The sequence below is a fragment of the Panthera uncia genome, assembly GCF_023721935.1.
Source record: "Panthera uncia isolate 11264 chromosome E2 unlocalized genomic scaffold, Puncia_PCG_1.0 HiC_scaffold_20, whole genome shotgun sequence".
NCBI classification, from domain to species: Eukaryota; Metazoa; Chordata; class Mammalia; order Carnivora; family Felidae; genus Panthera; species Panthera uncia.
This window is the reverse complement of record NW_026057589.1, coordinates 12,118,183-12,137,407: the sequence shown is the minus strand read 5'-3', so window position 1 is coordinate 12,137,407 and position 19,225 is coordinate 12,118,183. Positions and strand designations below refer to the sequence as shown.

The window sequence follows — 19,225 nt, the reverse complement described above, 5'->3', positions numbered from 1 at the left end:
TTAGTAATCTTTATGGCTAATGTGGGGCTCAAACTCACAACCCCAGATGAAGAGTCACATGCTCTTCTGACTGAGCCAGCCAGGCATCCCTCTGATCCTCATTTTCAAACCAATAAAGTAAATCAGAGCTAATTTCTGTCTGACTTTTAAAATTCAAGTCATTGGGGCACCTGGGTGGCTCAGTTAGTTAAGTGTCCAACTCCTGATTTCAGATCAGGTCATGATCTCACAGTTGGTGGGATCAAGCCCCATGTTGGATTCTGCGATGACAGCATAGAACCTGCTTGGGATTCTCTCTCTGCTCCTCCCCTGCTCATGCTTTCTCTCCCTCTTTCAAAAATCAATAAGTAAGTATTTCAAATAAAATAAAATAAAATAAAATAAAATAAAATAAAATAAAATTCAAATGAATATGTTAATGGGCATTTTGAGGAACATTAGAACAATTACTGAGCAATAAGTTATGGAACATATCTTGTATGATACATTACCAAAAGCAGGCAAGAATCAAATAATGCAGCTCTTACATAATTAATTTATTCATGTTCAGACTAATTTATAAAAACAAGATAATTATGCTATTTGCCATATATGTTCCAATATGTTATGTGACTAATATTGTGAGTTATTTACAAAGTAAGGAATATGAGGATTTTTTTTTATTTCTTGGATGTGTGCATGTGCATATATAAAAATCAGGTATTCAGCTTTTGAAAATAAAATGATGCATAAAAAACAGAATTAACTTTATTACTTTTGACATCATGTTTTTTTTTTAATGTTTATTTATTTTTGACAGAGAGACACAGAGTGTGAATGGGGCAGAGGCAGAGAGAGAGGGAGACACAGAATCCGAAGCAGGCTCCAGGCTCTGAGCTGTCAGCACAGAGCCCAATGCGAGGTTTGAACCCAGGAACCATGAGATGGTGATCTGAGCTGAAGTCGGACGCTTAACCGAATGAGCCACCCCGGTGCTCCTGTTTGACATCATGATTGAACTTTTCCAATGAAAGAGAAAGGCATATTGCACTAATTAGTCCAGGATTTGCATCATTAAACATTAAAAAAATTTTTTTTAAATGTTTATTTTTATTTTCTGAGAGAAACAGAGCATGAGCAGGGGAGGAGAGAGAGAAAGGGAGACACAGAATCTGAAGCAGACTCCAGGCTCTGAGCTGTCAGCACAGAGCCCGAAGAGAGGCTCGAAACCACAAACTGTGAGATCATGACCTGAGCCGAAGTCGGATGCTTCGCCCACTGAGCCACCCATGCGCCCCTCATTAAACATTTTATAAGTTAAATCAGATGAGGACTGACTGGTATTGGAGTAAATATTTCATGATATGTTTTGATAAAACTACCTTATTAACTACAATATTGATTAATGCACAGAAAATCTGAAAGAAATCACATGACAGTTTTGTTGGCGAATTTATCCGGTGTATCTTGAATAATTTGATAGTCCCAGATGAAGTTTCCTTGAAAGGAATCAGCGTTATTTACTTGTACCCCTTTGAAGGTAGCTTTTCTTTCCACGAAAGACATTCTGGGGTGAGTACTGAATAAAATGTACAGAATGGAATGGTTTATCTTAAATATGCAGGGAGGGGGGCTGGGAAGGTACTTGGAGGATTTGATGTTTGCTTTGATTTCAGGAGGTTGTTGCTAGGAGCAAAGTTTTTTCAATAATAAACTAGAGATGGAAGAGGTGAAGTCATTTCCACTCCATTATCCCACTACACAATATCTGAATTCAAAATATCCCAATGGAGGCCAAATCCTCCCAATAAAAAAATGTACAAAACAATGGAAGACAAAAAGTAGGCAGTTTTTCTTCCCCCTTTGATTAATTATTAAAGGAGCCTTTTCAGAAATCTATATTTCAAAGTGTCCCTTTGTTTGGTGCCCCAGAGGTTTTTGCTCCCAGGGGCAGTTCAGGGCAGGTTAAGAGTATGCATTCCTTTTGTAAAGCAAGAGGAGGGCAGATTATGAAAGCAGCTTTGAGAAGGAGAACCTGTGTGAGCAAGCAGCCCTCCTTTCACGCAAAGCTGGGGATCTGGAAATAGATGCTGCTGTTCCCACTTTGAAGACATCTGACCACTGACCTCCAGCTTTGAGGATATTTCCTTGGGCTGGACAAAGGCAGATATAGCAGGCTCACCACTGAGTTGCTTTGGAATTCACGGAACATTCTTCATCCATCTTGTTCTAATCTTGCAAGTGGAACCAATGTCTAGGTTCCAGTTTCCCTCCATAGTATTTTGAGAATTAAGCATGAGAAATAGTTACTACTACTACTACTTAGGTTTTGAATAGTACTTTTAACTTTCCAAAAGACTTTGTTGTCTGGATCTTGTGTTTTCCTCCCAGTTGTCCCTCAAAGGCAAGTCTTCCCCTTGTGTGACAGATGTGAGCCATGGAGACCCAGGGAACAAGCCAAAGATCTCACAGCAAATAAGTGCCCTGGTTGGGAGTAACACCTTCGCTTGCGTCTTTCCTCCACATCCATCAACATGGGAACATACTGAGAAAACAACAAAAGCAGAGCAAAAGAAATCACCAATTACATCAAATACTAGCAGATGAATAGAAAGTATGAAGCATTTCCAGTATGTATACTTCATACAATATATAGTGTATCTAAGTTTCTAGTGCATCTGGATTTTTAAAAAATATCATTTTCATAAAGTAATAGAGGCCAGTGAATATTCTTAGTTCACTCCATCAAATTATGACTCAGTTAACTGAAGGGGATAAAAAACAAAACCATTCTTTACTGCCCAGTGATGTGTGACGCACTTTGCACTTCTGTAACCACCCTGCAAGATGATCCTCCCTGGTATAGAATGATGCCAGCCAAACAAGGAATTTTTTTAGAAATAATTACATTTCAGATTATTTTCAGATTGCTTCATTTGAAACAAAGTTTTATTTTTTGCCACCCTGTTCCTTTCCCCAGAGGTAATCAATGAGAAAGAATTTAAACCATGAAATCTGTTGTAATCCTGCACATGCCCTGGGCAATATGAAATAAGATATTTGGGGCTAACATCTTAGGTAATATTACCTAATCCAGGAAGTGCTTGGATATTGTAAGACCTTGGTTTATGGACAACTAAGTATATAATGTTGGAAGCAGGGTAGGGGCGGGTCAGGCAGCAGGCGGGATGGAGACGACCTTGGAGCAACACTTGGAGGACACAGTGAAGAATTCATCCATTGTTGGAGTCCTGTGCACAGATTCACAAGGTCTTAATCTGGGCTGCCGCGGATCCCTGTCAGATGAGCATGCTGGAGTAACATCTGTTCTAGCCCAGCAAGCAGCTAAGCTAACCGCAGTCCCCACTAAATTCCTGTGGTGTGTCTAGAATCAGATAATGGGAACATTATGATCCGGAAACATGATGGCATCACAGTAGCAGAGCACAAAATGGTCTCTTGACATCTCATTTCAGTTCTCCAGCACCCTGTCTTAGGGGCTTGATCCTATGTTAATTATCTTGTAGAACTATTAAACTTCCAGTGGTTAGGCCCCATTTGTTTAGTGTGCATTGGGCACTTTTCTATGAATTTTAGAGTAAGCTGCTTTTTCACACTCAGTGGACTGACTTATCAAAATATAAGTAAGAAAGAAAGGATCATGTTTTGAGGCAGCAGATCCAGGTCACCTTGTATATAGAATTTTGTTATGTTCAATAAATCTGGTTGGAGGACTAGAAAGAAAGAAAGAAAGAAAGAAAGAAAGAAAGAAAGAAAGTCGGAAGCAGGTTCTAGTCAAGGGTCAAGGTAAAAATTTACATATCACTTCAGCATAAAAGAGGACAAGGAGTGAAATAATGAGTGTGGGAGAAATGAATCATAACTGGGAGTTGTGTGTGAGTCCAAGACAGGAAAGGAGCTTCCACAAGTCTATCGAGCAGTTAAGAGCAGAGAAAATCCAGGTGCCCAAGATCAGTCAAACAATGTGTAACCTAGGCCCAGAATCCAGTTCCAAGATGGCCCTTCTTCTCTGAGCTGCCCCAAAGACTGCCTAGTGATCTGGAGCCCCTGCTCCTGCCCTCCAAAAGTTATGTATGATCTAAATTGCTTTATGAGCAGAGAACCCTTCAATTTTAGAGCCGAAAAGAAACTTAAATACTACCTAATAACACCAAGTTCTCAAGCAATTTGCTCCCTGGGCCACATAATACTCTTAAAGGTATTGAGGACCCCAAAGAGTTTTAGTTTATGTGTGGGCTATATCTACTGATATTTACCATATCAGAAATTAGCTCTGATAAAATTTTTAAGTACTTGTTAATTTAATATTTTTAATGCGTATTTATTTTTAAGAGAAAGAGAGAGACAGAGTACAAGCAAGGAAGTGACAGAGAGAGACAGAGACTCAGAATCCAAAGCAGGCTTCAGGCTCTGAGCTGTTGCACAGAGCCCCACACAAGGCTCAAACTCATGAACTGCGAGATCATGACCTGAGGCAGAGTCAGATGCTTAACTGACTGAGCCACCAGGCACCCTGTACAGAAGGTCCCTTTTATGACTATGTGCTTTCCTACATGTGCATCCTGACAGTCATTTAGATATATAAATGAGGTGATGGATACCTATAAATGTTTACTACAGGGCTTGGCTCATAGTAATCACTCAAAAAAAAAGGGAGGAGCTCTTCCTACTATTGTTGTTAACAGTTGTTATTAAGTACATTCCAAGCAATGTGCCAGGGACCAAGGGTCATATCAAAGTGAGTAGGATGGCCTGAGCTGTTTAAGAGTAGGGGAGGTAAGATAAATACACACCTATATAGAACAAAACAGATTATGACAAGAATGATAAAAAACAAGGGAGATGCCATATTCATTCATTCATTTATTCACTCAACAAATATTAACTAATTGTTCCCCATATACCAGGAGCAACAGCCAGGAGGGAGCCAATGTAGTGGAGTCAAGTGAATGAGAGGGAGGGCGGCAGGAGGTACGGTGAAGAGATAGGGGTGGCCCATGCGCACACTGTGTGGGCCTTTGTAGGTCAGTATGATTGGGGATATAAGGAAATGTTTCATGAGAAATTGGCATTTGAGTTAGAAATTGAGAAGAGTTAGGATTTGGTAATAGAGTTGATACACACATTTTTTTAATTCACATTCAACAAACATTTGATTTTCTTGCTAAGTCTGCTCCATGTTGTACAAAGGATCCCTACTTTCTTTTTAATTTTTTTAAATGTTTTATTGATTTTTTAGAGAGAGACACACACACACAGAATATGAGTGGGGGAGGGGCAGAGAGAGAGGGAGCCACAGAATCTGAAGCAAGCCCCAGGCTCTGAGACATCAGCACAGAACCTGCTGCAGGGCATGAACTCACAGACCTATGTGGGGCATGAACTCACAAACCGTGAGATCATGACCTGAACCAAAGTCAGACGCTTAACCGAATGAGCCACCGAGGTGCCCCAAGAATCCCTACTTTCAAAGAAGAAAATTTTGCATTTGTTTTTATTATATAAGGAATACATGCTCACTTCAAAACATTTAGAACATGCAGATGAGCAAAAATGAGAAAATAAAAACCACCCACAATCTTCCTATCCAGAGAGAATCCCTTTAATTAAGGCCAGGATTAGAGTAAGGTGAGTGACACATTTGCCTCAGGTACAAAATTTAAGGGAGTGTGGGGGAGGACAGTGTTAACAAATTCAGTAATCAAGATAAATCATATTTTAATGTAACAGTTTTTAAAAAGCAAAAAAATCCACAGTGACACAATACCTAAATTTTAATAAAGGCAGGATCCAACCCTGCACTTGTCTTGCTCACCTTCCCTCTCTTTACCCTCAGACTGGCACTGACTGGGCTTGGTCATTTCCTGCGTGTCCCCTCTCCTCCAGATCCAGTCTCTGCCCTCCTTTAGGCTGTTCAAGGCTAAGCCCTGGTGGCGGGTGGGGGGAGGCACCAATGGGCTTCTTTGCCTTCTGGCTTCCAGCTGGGTTCAGCCAATGGGAAGCAATTGCAGGAAACCAGAAAGTGGGGTGTTTCTTCTCCACTCTCTACCTTTTCATCACCTAAGTTCTGGCAGTGGTGGCTTTTTCTGCAAAAACAGCTCCTGCCCAGAGGCCCCTCTCCCACACTTCCCGCTTTTACAGAGCTTCCTTTCCTCCTTCAGGCATATAGGTGCTAATGGCTTACTGCTATTGTCAGAGTGTGGGTACCTTACATTCTCTTGTTGATTCCCTTAATGCTGCTTACATTTCTGTAAGTTGACCTTTTAGAAGAAACTACTTACTAAATTCCAACTTAGGGTGCCTTCTGCTTTTTAAAGGAATCTTGACTGTTAAAACCATTGTCAACATTTTAGTTCTAAGATATTTGCCTTAAAAAATCTTTTTTAACATTTATTCATTTTTGAGAGACAGTGTGAGTGGGGGAGGGGGAGAGAGAGAGGGAGACACAGAATCCTAAAGCAGGCTCCAGGCCGTGAGCTGTCAGCACAGAGCCCGACACAGGGCTCAAACTCACAAACCCTGAGTTCATGACCTGAGCTGAAGTTGGACACTTAACTGACTGAGCCACCCAGGCACCCCAAGCATCCAACTCTTGATTTCAGCTCAGGTCATGATCTCTCAGTTTGTGAGATCAAGCCCCATGTTGGGCTCTGCACTGACAGCACAGAGCTGCTTGGGATTCTCTCTCTCCCACTCTCTTTGCCCTTTCACCACTCATACTCTCTCAAAATAAATAAATAAACATTAAAAAAAAAAAGAGTCTCTTATGAAGGTTTGTCTCCCTTTTTTTTTCCCCCTTCCCATATGTTCATCTGTCTTGTTTCTTAAATTCCACATATGAGTGAAATCATATGGCATTTGTCTTTCTCTGACTGACTTATTTCACTTAGCATAATACATTCTAGTTCCACCCATGTGCTTGCAAATGGCAAGATTTCATTCTTTTTGATGGCTGAGTAACATTCCATTGTACATATATACCACACCTTCTTTATCCATTCATCAGTCGATGGACATTTGGGCTCTTCCCATAATTTGACTGTTGTGTATATATATATATATATATATATATATATATATATGTATATGTGTGTGTATATATATATATATGTAATATATATATGTATATATATATGTATATGTGTATATATATGTATATATATGTGTGTGTGTATATATATATGTTGTATGTATATATATATATATATATATATATATATATGTTGTATATATGCTGCTATAAACATAGGGGTACAGGTACCCCTTCAAATCTGTATTTTTGTGTTCTTTGGGTAAATACCTACTAGTGCAATTGCTGGAATGTAGGGTAGTTTTATTTGTAACTTTTTAAGGAACCTCCATATTGTTTTCCAGAGTGGCTGTCCCAGTTTGCCTTCCCACCAACAGTGTAAGAGGGTTCCCCCTTCTCCACATCCTTGCCAACACCTGTTGTTTCTTGTGTTGTTAATTTTAGTCATTCTGACAGATGTGAGATGGTATCCCATCATAGTTTTGATTTGTATTTCCCTGATGATGAGTGAGCATCTTTTCATGTGTCTGTCTGTTAGCCATCTGGATGACTTCTTTGGAAAAATGTCTATTCATCTCCTCTGCCCGTTTCGTTTTTTTTTTTTTTTTAATGTTTGTTTATTTTTGAGAGAGAGAGAGAGAGAGAGAGAGAGAACATGAGTGGCAGAGGGACAGAGAGAGAGGGAGACACAGAATCCAAAGCAGACTCCAGGCTCTGAGCTGTCCACACAGACCCTGATGAGGGGCTCAAACTCACCAGCTGTGAGATCATGACCTGAGCCGAAGTGGAAGCTCAACCAACTGAGCCACCCAGGCACCCCCTGACCATTTCTTAACTGGATTATTTGTTTTTTGGGGTGCTGAGTTGGATAAGTTCTTTATAGATTTTGGATACTAATCCTTTATCAGATATGTCATTTGCAAATATGTTTCCCCATTCTGTAGGCTGCCTTTTAGTTTTGTTGATTGTTTCCTTTACCGTGCAAAAGTCTTTTATCTTGATGAAGTCCTAATAGTTCATGTTTGCTTTTGTTTCCCTTGTCTCTGGAGACAGGTCTGGTAAGAACTTGCGGCGGCTAAGGTCAAAGAGGTTGCTGCCTCTTCTCTATGATTTTGATGGTTTCCTGTCTCACAATTAGTTCTTTCATCCATTTTGAATTTATTTTTGTGTATGGTATAAGAAAGTGGTCCAGTTTCATTCTTCTGCATGTTGCTGTCCTGTTTTCCCAACACCATTTGTTGAAGTGACTGTCTTTTATCCATTGGCTATTCTTTCCTGCTTTGTTGAAGATTAGTTGGCCATATAGTTGTGGGTCCATTTCTGGGTTTTCTATTCTGTTCCATTAATCTATGTGTCTGTATCTGTACCAGTACCATACTGTCTTGATGACTACAGCTTTGTAATATAGCTTGAAGTCTGGAATCGTGATGCCTCCAGATTTGCTTTTCCTTTTCAGGGTTTCTTTGACTATTTGGGGTCTTCTGTGGTTCCACACAAATTTTAGAACTGTTTGTTCTACCTCTGTGAAAAAATTCTGGTAGTATTTTGGTAAGGATTAAATGTGTAGATTGTTTTGGGTAGTACAGACATTTTAATAATATTTGTTCTTCCAATCCATGAGCATGGAATGTTTTTCCATTACTTTGTATCTTGTTCCATTTCTTTCAAAAGAATTCTATAGTTTTCAGAGTACAGATCTTTTACCTCTTTGGTTAGGTTTATTTCTAGGTATCTTATGGTTTTTGGTGCAAATTTAAACGAGATTTATTCCTTTATATATATATAAAATTTATTTATTTATTGCTGTTTCATTATTGGTGTATAGAAATGCAACAGATTTCTGTACATTGATTTTATATTCTGTGACTTTGCTGAATTAATATATTAGTTCTAGCAATTTTTGGGTCGAGTCTTTCAGGTTTTCTACATAGAGTATCGTGTTGTATGCAAATAGTGAAAGTTTGACTTCTTCCTTGCCAGTTTGGGTGCCTCTAATTTTTTTTTGTTGCCTGATTGCTGAGGCTAAGACTTCTAGTATTATGTTAAATAGTAAAGGTGAGAGTGGACATCCCTGTCTTGTTCCTGACCTTGGAGGAAAAGTTCTCAGTTTTTCTCCATTGAAGATGATATTAGTTGTGGGTCTTTAATATATGGCCTTTATGATGTTGAGGTATATTGCATCTATCCCTACTTTATTGAGGATTTTTATCAAAAATGCATGCTGTATTTTGTCAAATGCTTTTTCTGCATCTATGGATAGGATCATGGTTCTTATCCTTTCTTCTATTGATGTGGTACATCATGTTGATTGATTTGCAAATATTGAACCAGTGCTGCAGCCCAGGAATAAATTCCACTTGATGGTGGTGAATAGTTCTTTTAATGTAGTGTTCAATTCAATTTTCTAGTATCTTGTTGAGAATTTTGCATCCATGTTCATCAAGGATATTGGCTTGTAATTCTCCTTTTTCATGCATCTTTGTCTGGTTTTGGAATCAGGGTAACGCTGGTCTTGTAGGAATTTGGAAGTTTTCCTTCCATCTCTATTTTTTGGAACAGTTTGAGAAGAAGAAATATTAGCTCTTCTTTAAATGTCTGGTAGAATTTCCCTGGAAAGCCATCTGACCCTGGACTTTTGTTGTTGGAAGACTTTTGATTACTAATTCAATTGTTTTGCTGGTTATGGGTTGGTTCAAATTTTCTCTTTCTTCCTGTTTCAGATTTGGTAGTCTGTACGTTTCTAGAAATTTATCTATTTCTTCCAGATTGCCCAGTTTGTTGGCATATAAATTTTCATAATATTCTCTTAAAATTGTTTGTATTTCTGTGGTGTTGGTTATGCTCTCTCCTTTTTAATTTGTGATTTTATTTATTTTGGGTTCTTTATCTTTTCTTTTTGGTAAGTCTGGCCAGGAGCTTACCAATTTTATTAATTCTTTCAAAGAACCAGCTCAGTTTCATTGATCTGTTCTGTTTTGTTGTTGTTGTTGTTGTTGTTGTTGTTTGTTTCTATATCATTTATTTCAGCTTTAATCTTTATTATTTCCCTTCTTCTGCTGACTCTAGGCTTTATTTGCTGTTCCTTTTCTAGCTCCTTTAGGTGTAAGGTTAGGTTGTGTATTTGAGACTTCTCTTGCTTCTTGATGTAAGCCTCTATTGTAATATACTTCCCTCTTAGGACTGCCTTTGTTGTATCCCCAAGGTTTTGGACTGTTATGTTTTCATTTTCATGTGCTTCCATGTAGTTTTTAATTTCTTCCTTAATTTCCTGATTAACCCATTCATTCTTTAGTAGGATATTCTTTAACCTCCATGTATTTGTGGTCTTTCCAAATATTTTCTTGTGGTTGACTTCAAGTTTCATCACATTGTGTTCTGAAAATATGCATCGTATGACCTCAATCTTTTTATACTTGTTGAGGGCTGATTTGTGACTCAGTATATGATCTATTCTAGAGAATGTTCCACGTGCAGTGGGAAAAAATGTGTATTCTGTTGCTTTAGGATGAAATGTTCTGAATATATCTGTTGAGTTCATCTGGTCCAATGTGTCATTCAAAGCCATCGTTTCTTTGTTGATTTTCTGCTTAGATGATCTGTCCAGTGCTGTGAGTGGGGTGTTAAAGTCCCCTATTATTATTGTATTATTATCAATGAGATTCTTTATGTTTGTTACTGATTTATATATTTGGGTACTTCATGTTGGGGGCATAAATATTTACAACTGTTAGATCTTCTTGATGGATAGATCCCTTAATTATGATATAAAGTCCTTCTTCATCTCTTGTTATGGTCTTTGGTTTAAAATCTAGTTTGTCTGATATAAGTATAGCTACTCTGGCTTTCTTTTTTTTTAATCCATTCTGATACCCTGTGTCTTTTGACTGGAGCATTTAGTACATTTACATTCAGAGTGATTATTGAAATATATGAGTTTAATGCCATTATGTTACCTGTAAAGTTGGTGTTTCTGGTGGTGTTCTCTGTTCCTTTCTAGTTTTTGTTGCTTTTGGTCTTTTGTCCCCACTCAAAGAGTCCTCCTTAATATTTCTTGAAGGGCTGGTTTAATGGTCACAAACTCTTTTAGTTTTTGTTTGTCTGGGAGATTCTTTATATTTCCTTCTATTCTGAATGACAGCTTTTCTGGAAAAAGTATTCTTGGCTGCATATGTTTCCCATTCAGCACGTTGAATATATCCTGCCATTCCCTTCTGGCCTGACAAGTTTCTATTGACAGATCTGCTGCAAATCTGATTTGTCTTCCCTTGTAGGTTAAGGACATTTTTTGCCTTGTTGCTTTCATGATTCTTTCCTTGTCTGTGTATTTTGTGAAATTGACTATGATATGTCTTGGTGATGGCCAGCTTTTGTTGAATTTAATAGGAGTTCTCTGTGCTTCTTGGATTTTGATGTCTGTTTCCTTCCCCAGATTAGTTTTCAGCTATAATTTGCTTAAATAAACCTTCTGTCCCTTTTTCTCTCTTCATCTTCTGGGACTCCTATGATATGAATGTTATTATGCTTTAAGGAGTCATTGAGTTCTCTAAGTCTACATTTGTGACCCAGTACATTTCCTTCCCTCGTCTTTTCAGCTTCATTATTGTCCATAACTTTATCTTCTATATCCCTGATTCATTCCTCAGTTTCATCTATCCTCACTGTCATGGCACCATTTGGGTTTGTATCCCAGTTATAGCATTTTAAATTTCAGCCTGACTAGTTTTTAGTTCTTTTATCTCTGCAATAAGTGATTCTCTAGTGTCTCCCAGTCTTTTGTCAAGCCCAGCTGCTTTATTTATAATTATTGTTTTAAATTCTAATTCAGACATCTTACTTATATGTATATTGATTAAATCCCTTCTTCATATTCTTTCTTTTGGGGTGAATTCCTCCATCTTGTCATTTTGTCCAGAAAAAAAAAAAAAAAGGAAACTGGATCCCAGGTGTGTTTTGGTCTGTCTGTTAAAAGAAGCTAGATCCAGGGGCGCCTGGGTGGCTCAGTTGGTTGAGTGTCTGACTTCGGCTCAGGTCATGATCTCATGGTTCGTGGGTTTGAGCCCCATGTTGGGCTCTGTACTGACAGCTTGCTCAGAGCCTGGAGCTCACTTCGGCTTCTGTGTCTCCTTCTCTCTCTGCCCCTCCCCTGCTTGCACTCTGTCTCTCTCTGTCTCTCAAAAATAAATAAATGCTAAAAAAAATTTTTTTAAAGAAGCTAAATCCAGAAAATAAAAAAGTAAAATTAAAAATTGAAAATATATATATATATATATTAAAAAATAGGTGGCTCAGTTGGTTGAGTGTCTGACTCTTGACTTCAGCTCAGGTTACCATCTCATGGTTCATGAGTTCAAGTCCTGCATCTGGCTCTGTGCTGACAGTGTGGAGCCTGTTTAGGATGCTCTCTCTTCCTCTCTCTCTGCCCCTCCCCTGTTTGCTCTCTCTCTCTCAAAATAAATAAACTTTAAGTTTAAAAGCAAACTTTTAGTTTAATAGTTTAGTTTAAAAGTTAAAAAAAAAGAGAAACAATAAAACTCTATTTTTAAAAAAAGAAGGAAAGCTAGATCCTAGATGTGTTTTGGTTTGCTTGTTAAAAGAGGATAGATCCAAAAAATAAAAATAAATTACAAAATAAGAAATAGAAAAATTAAAATTAAAAGTATATATATGTATATGTATATATGCACATATATGTATATACATATATATACATATATGTACACGTATATGTATACACATATACATATATATGTACATACATGTACATATATATGTATACATACATATATATGTACATACACACATGTACGCGCGCGTGTGTGTGTGTGTGTGTGTGTGTGTGTGTATGGGGGCACTTGGGTGGCTCTGTTGGTTAAGTATCTGACTTCAGCTCAGGTCATGATCTCATGGTTCATGAGTTCAAGCCCCATATCAGGCTCCCTGCTGACAGCACAGAGCCTACTTCAGATCCTCTGTCTCCCTCTCTCTCTCTCTCTCTCTTTCTCTGCCCCTCCCCCACTTGCTCTCTCCTTCTCAAAAATAAATAAACATTAAAAAAATTTTAATGATAAAATAAAAATAAAAAGGAAGCTAGATCCATCCAATTTCAGCTCAGGTCATGATCTCATAGTTCGTGAGTTTGAGCCCCACATCAGGCTCTGTGCTGACAGTTCAGAGCCTGGAGATTGCGTCAGATTCTTTGTCTCTCTCTCTCTGCCCCTCTCCTGCTCACACTCTGTCTCTCTCTCTCAAAAAAATAAATATTAAGGGGCGCCTGGGTGGCTTGGTCGGTTGAGCGTCTGACTTCGGCTCAGGTCATGATCTCACGGTCCATGAGTTTGAGCCCCGCGTCGGGCTCTGTGCTGACAGCTCAGAGCCTGGAGCCTGTTTCAGATTCTGTGTCTCCGTCTCTCTCTGCTCCTCCCCTGTTCATGCTCTGTCTCTCTCTGTCTCAAAAATGAATAAACGTTAAAAAAAAAAATTAAAAATAAATAAATAAATAAATAAATAAATATTAAAAAGAAAATTTTTTTAAAAAGGAAGCTAGATCCTATTTCTCCTAGAAATGAAGCTCTGCAACACTGTATGATCAGTAGACTTGGGGCCCTGGAGCGGTTTGTGCTGGTTTTCTGGGGTGAGGCCTGTTGTGCACATTCTCAGGTGGACTTGCCCTAGTGGAGATGAGCCTGCAGTGTGCAGGGAGGCGGGGCTTGGTGTAAGCAGCTCCAGTCTCCACTAGGTGGCACTGTTTTGCTCTCTGAAGTCAGTCAGTGCTGATGGGTGAGGTGAAAATGGTGGGGCTCCCCTTGCTCATCCCCACAGCTGAGAGCTCACACTGTCCACCCTTCAGGAAGCCCTCACAGAAGAGCAAACAATCACTTCTGTGTCCCTGGCCTTCATCAGATCCTTCCTTCATCCTGCCTACCTCTGAGCTGTCTGCCTGCCAGGCAGCACAGTACTCCTAGGCTTTATCTCAGGTGATGGCTGGGTTCTAAAACTCCAGATTTTAGAGATCCCCACAGTGCAGTCCCACACCAATCCCCTGAGGGAGGGTCTTGCTGTGCTGGGGCCATCCACCAGTTCGTCCCAGAAATCGGCTGCACACATGCGACTTTAAGGCAAAGCACAGCAGAAAGCCAGCACCAAGGCTCACTGCCCTCAGCCAGCGCCCCCATTCCTATGCTACCATAGGGCAGCTCAAAGGTACCAGCTGGATCCTTCGCCCCCAGAGAGGTCATGCTGTCTCTCCCGAATGCACTCCAAGCGGGGGAATGCCTCTTCCTGTGCAACCCAGGGGATCCTCAGACCATGCTGCCCACATCAGGGTTTCTGCCCTCCTCCACTAGGGCACTGCCAAGCCCACCGGGCACAATGCTGGCGATGGTGCAAACTTTCACAACTTCAGACACTGTTCTCTGCTGTGTTTTTTTTTTTAATGTTTGTTTGTTTGTTTGTTTGTTTAGAGAGAATGTCAGCAGGGGAGGGGCAGAGAGAAAGGGAGAGAGAGAGAATCCCAAACAGGCTCTGCACTGTCAGTGCAGAGTGCAAAGTGGGGCTCGATCCTGACTAGGCTACTAGATAGATTTTCCTCTGCAGACTTTCTGTCTATATCACCTGGGAAAATATTTGGAAAAAAATGACGCTGAAGCTAGAGTAGTGGAGCCACCTGGGCCCTGGTTTGTTACACATTTGAGGAATTCAAGGGGATAAAAACACACCTGTCCCTCACAGTCCACCCTCAACCTCCCCTAACTGGTCCCTTGAACCTAGCCTGCTCCTTTCCTGGTTCTTTTGGCATCCTGAGAACTGGGATGTGTTTGGAGCTTCGTGACTTGGTGTCCCTAAGACCCACATGCCAGATTCAAGCCAGGGGTACCAGTGATTTTATCAGTAGGAAGCTAGAAGAAGCTGGAAGAGCCAACCTGCTAGTGTAGACTTCCTCCTCTCCCCCTAAATAAATTGTGCTCATGTTCATTTAGTCCTCATTGCCTAATGATTACAATTCATGCCTATCTGATTACAGTTTTGAAAAACTGGAAGGAATATACATTAAGCAAAAGGCCCTTTAAGAAAAGGGCCCAGAGGATGCCCCCTCTTGTCTGCTCTTCAGGGAGGCAGTGGGTGGAAGAAGATGTGGTGGGGAAGGCAGATCTCCTCAAGAGAGTGAAAAAAGTTACTGTACAGAGGAAACATGAGAAAACCAAGACAAAGTGGAGTTGGCATCCACAATAGAGATGCAGAGAGGCAGAAAAAGTAACCACACTCTGCAGGGCTCCTGAGAGGGGTCAAAGTGTCATGGGAACTGACCAGCACACAACTGCAGGGAGTCCAAGGGGGAAGCCCTGAAGGGAACACCACAAAGGGGTAGCATTGACACTTCCTTGATGGCTACAGGAGGGCTGGGAAATGTCCTTTCCCAAAAATTCTAAAGAAGAAAAACATGAATCTAAGTGAAGATGGCTTTAGGTGCTGTCTCTTAATCTTTTTTTTTCTTTTGGTCCCTTATTCTTTTGCTTAGATTGTTGGAAGAGTTTAGAATTTTCCTTTTTGCTTTTCAATTCTTTCACTTTGGATTTGACATTAACCAAGCACCTAGTGTGTACCCCAGCTTGGAGCTGGGGACACAGAGGAGAGGAACCTCAAGGCTCTTAAAATCCAACAGGGGAGACAGACATGTAAAGGAATATGCATAACTACAGAAGTTTGTACATCCCAGAGAATGCTCATTTCTATGAGGGAAGGAGCGTGGATGGGAGGAGACAGAACTGTCCTTGGGAACAAGACAAGGTTGCACAGACAAGGCATGTCTAAGCAGAGTTTTGAAAGCTGAATCGGAGTTTGTAAAGTGGAATTGGGAGGAAGGTGGAGAGGAGAACATGGCAAAGAAAACAGGTATAGAGGAATGGAACACGAAAAGGCTTCTATCACTAACATGACAGAGGATTTGAGGTAAGATATTTACCTTCCTGACTCTAAGTTCCACTTGAATTAAAATAAATAGTGACACCTATGTAACAAATTCAATTAGCGGATTATGAATCATTTTTCAAGAACACAATGATACCCTCACACCCAAAAGGTAAATGCTACCAAAACTCAGGTGAAATGCATTCTTGGAAAAGGCACTTAGAAAAGTTTATACCAATATTGATTCTGGTTTTGGTTACATGGAGTCCCATTCATTCTGACTTCTGACTTTCACACCCGTCTGTAACTAGATTTTTTTTAAGTTTTATTAAAACTTTGTTTTAAATTTGAGAGACAGCAAGAGAGAGAGAGCTTGAGTGGGGGAGGGGCAGAGAGAGAAGGAAAGAGTCCCAGGCAGGCTCCGTGCTGTCAGTGCAGAGCCCAGTATGCGGCTTAATCCCACAAACTGTGACGTTATGACATGAGCCCAGATCAAGAGTCAGACAATTAACCAACTGAGCCACCCAGGTGCCCAGGTGCCCCCCATAAATAGTTTTTTTATAGAACTGGACAAGCAGAGCCAGGGGACTATATCAAAAGCAGAATAGAAGAAAATGAGACAACCCAATAACCTGAGGGGGAAAAAAGTCATTCATGGACTCCTAATAGACAACAGGCCAAATGACTATCAGGAAGAGAAAAGCAAACCTTCCAAAATTTCAAAATAATTCCTTGGTCATTTACATCCAGTATGAACCTAGACTTCAATGAGACATGTGATTTTACAACAAATGGGAACATCATCTGCATAACAGTATTTTGGTATTAAATTATTTAATATAACTATGAAATACATTCCTGCAAAAACCATCCCACATAGTATTGCTAGAATCCAGCAGCTAACATTGACCCAACCCTTCATGATGTCACTTCTTTGCTCAAAAGCTGTTTAACTATCCTCTGCTCAGTAAAAGGTGATGTTGAAATGTCCCTAACCTTATATTCAAGGACTTTCACAATTGGGGTCCATCCTGCCCTGCCGCTTCCAGCCTTTTGTAAAAAATTTATATGTAATTGACATTTAACGTTAGTTACTGCCAATCTTACTTACAATTTCTCTGCAGAAATGCACTTCTTTGGTAAAATTACTCTCTGTGTCCCCAATACATGCCACACCATGTGACTGCTGACACATATAATAATATGTTTTATATGATAAATAAATAAAACATATATATATGTTTATATATAAAACATAAATATATATAAACATATATATACATATATAAACATATATATATAAACATATATATAAATAAAACATATATATATGTTTATATATAAAACATATATATAAAACATATAATAATATGTTTTATAATAATGATATTCTCTGGCTAAAATAAAAAACATAAGAAATAAGTGTTGGCGGGGCACCTGGGTGGCTCAGTCATTTGAGCATCTGACTTTGGCTCAGGTCATGATCCCACAGTTCATGGGTTCAGGCCCTGCGTTGGGCTCTGTGCTGACAGCTCAGAGCCTAGAGCCTACTTTGGATTCCATGTCTCCTTCTCTCTCTCTGCCCCTCCCCTGCTTGTGGTCTCTCCACCACCCCCACAAAAAATAAATAAATAAACATTTTTAAAAAAGAAGAAATAAGTGTTGGCAAGGATGTGGAGAAAAGGAGCCCTCAAACACTGTTGGTGGGAATGCAAACCGGTGCATCCACTGCAGTAAAGAGTCTGGAGGTTCCTCAAAAAATTAAGAACAGGATTACCATATGACCCACTAATTCTACTACAGGGTATCTACCCAAAGAATATGAAAACACTAATTTGAAAAGATACATGCACCCCTATGTTTATTGCAGCATTGCTTATAATAGCCAAATTATGGAAGCAACCCAAGTGTCCATAGATAGATGAATGGATTAAGAAGAGGTCACACACACACACACACACACACACACACACACACTGGAATATTACTCAGCCATAAAAAGGAAGGAAATCTTGTCATTTGCAATAACATGGATGGATCTAGAGGGCATAATGTTAAGTGAAATTAGTCAGAGAAAGACAAATACTATATGATTTCACTAATATGTGGAATTTAAGAAACAAACAAGTGAACAAATAAAAGAAGAGACAAACAGGAAAACAGACTATTAACTACAGAGAACAAACTAACAGTTACCAGAGGAGAGGTAAGTGAGGGCATGGGTGAAATAGGTGGAGAATTAAGAGCACACTTACCGTGATGAGAACTAAGTAATGTATAGAGTTGTTGAATCACTATATTGTATACCTGAAACTAATATAATACTGTATGTTAATTATACTGGAAAAAATAAAAGAATGATATTCTCACCTTCCCACTCTCATACCTGACTAGGCCACTAGATGTATTATCCTTTACAGACCCCTAGAAGAAGTTATCTTTTTTTATGTTAATACAAATAATGTTTTTTTAAGTTTATTCATTTATTTTGAGAGAGAGAAAGAGAGAGAGAGAAGGGGAGGGGAGGGGAGGAGCAGAGAGGGAGAGCGGGAGAGAGGAAGAGAGAGAGAATCTGTGCTGTCAACGCAGAGCCTGACATGGGGCTCAAACCCACGAACTGTGAGATCATGACCTGAAGTCAGACACTTAACCAACTGAGCCACGTAGATGCTCCAAAATAATGTTTGTTTGTTTTTTTAAGGCAGTGCAAGTTTCTCAACATTATTTAGGAAATGTCAATAATTACAATGATTTGGTATTGTGTACTGAAGATCATAGTAAGAATATGTACACTGAGTCATATCCACTTACACTCTACCCTTTAAAGTGTATTTTGTGAACTGAGAACAAACTGAGGGTTGATGGGGGGTGGGAGGGAGGGGAGGGTGGGTGATGGGTATTGAGGAGGGCACCTTTTGGGATGAGCACTGGGTGTTGTATGGAAACCAATTTGACAATAAATTTCATATATTAAAAAAAAATAAAGTGTATTTTTGGGGATTTAGATTATCTTTAAACTGACTACACAATATAATAAACTATTAAATTGAGTGCCAATGTTTAAGAAATGACCACTGTACTTGAGGTAGAAAAGCACTTGAATCTGTGATGAGAGTTTTTTTTAATTACTAAAAAATATTTTTTTAGAGAGAGAGAGTGCAAGTGGGAGAGAGTGGCAGAGGGAGAGAGAGAGATACTTTTTTTTAATGCTTACTTTTTAGAGAGAGAGTGTGCAAGTGGGGGAGAGTGGCAGAGAGAGAGAGAGAGAGATACTCTTTTTTTTAATGCTTA

The 19,225-nt window shown here is 39.4% G+C and overlaps 1 long non-coding RNA gene and 1 pseudogene across 1 annotated transcript in view; one reads left to right on the top strand and one right to left on the bottom strand.

Annotated features, from left to right (window-relative positions):
• Positions 1 to 579: 579 nt before the first annotated feature.
• The window catches only part of LOC125916530 (uncharacterized), a 62,715-nt gene continuing 44,069 nt past the window's right edge, over positions 580 to 19,225 (bottom strand). Inside the window, exon 3 of the long non-coding RNA XR_007455954.1 lies at positions 580 to 2,524. This is a non-coding gene — a long non-coding RNA (uncharacterized LOC125916530). The remainder of the gene's footprint in view (positions 2,525 to 19,225) is intronic.
• LOC125916529 (ragulator complex protein LAMTOR5-like) lies at positions 3,168 to 3,544 on the top strand (annotated as a pseudogene).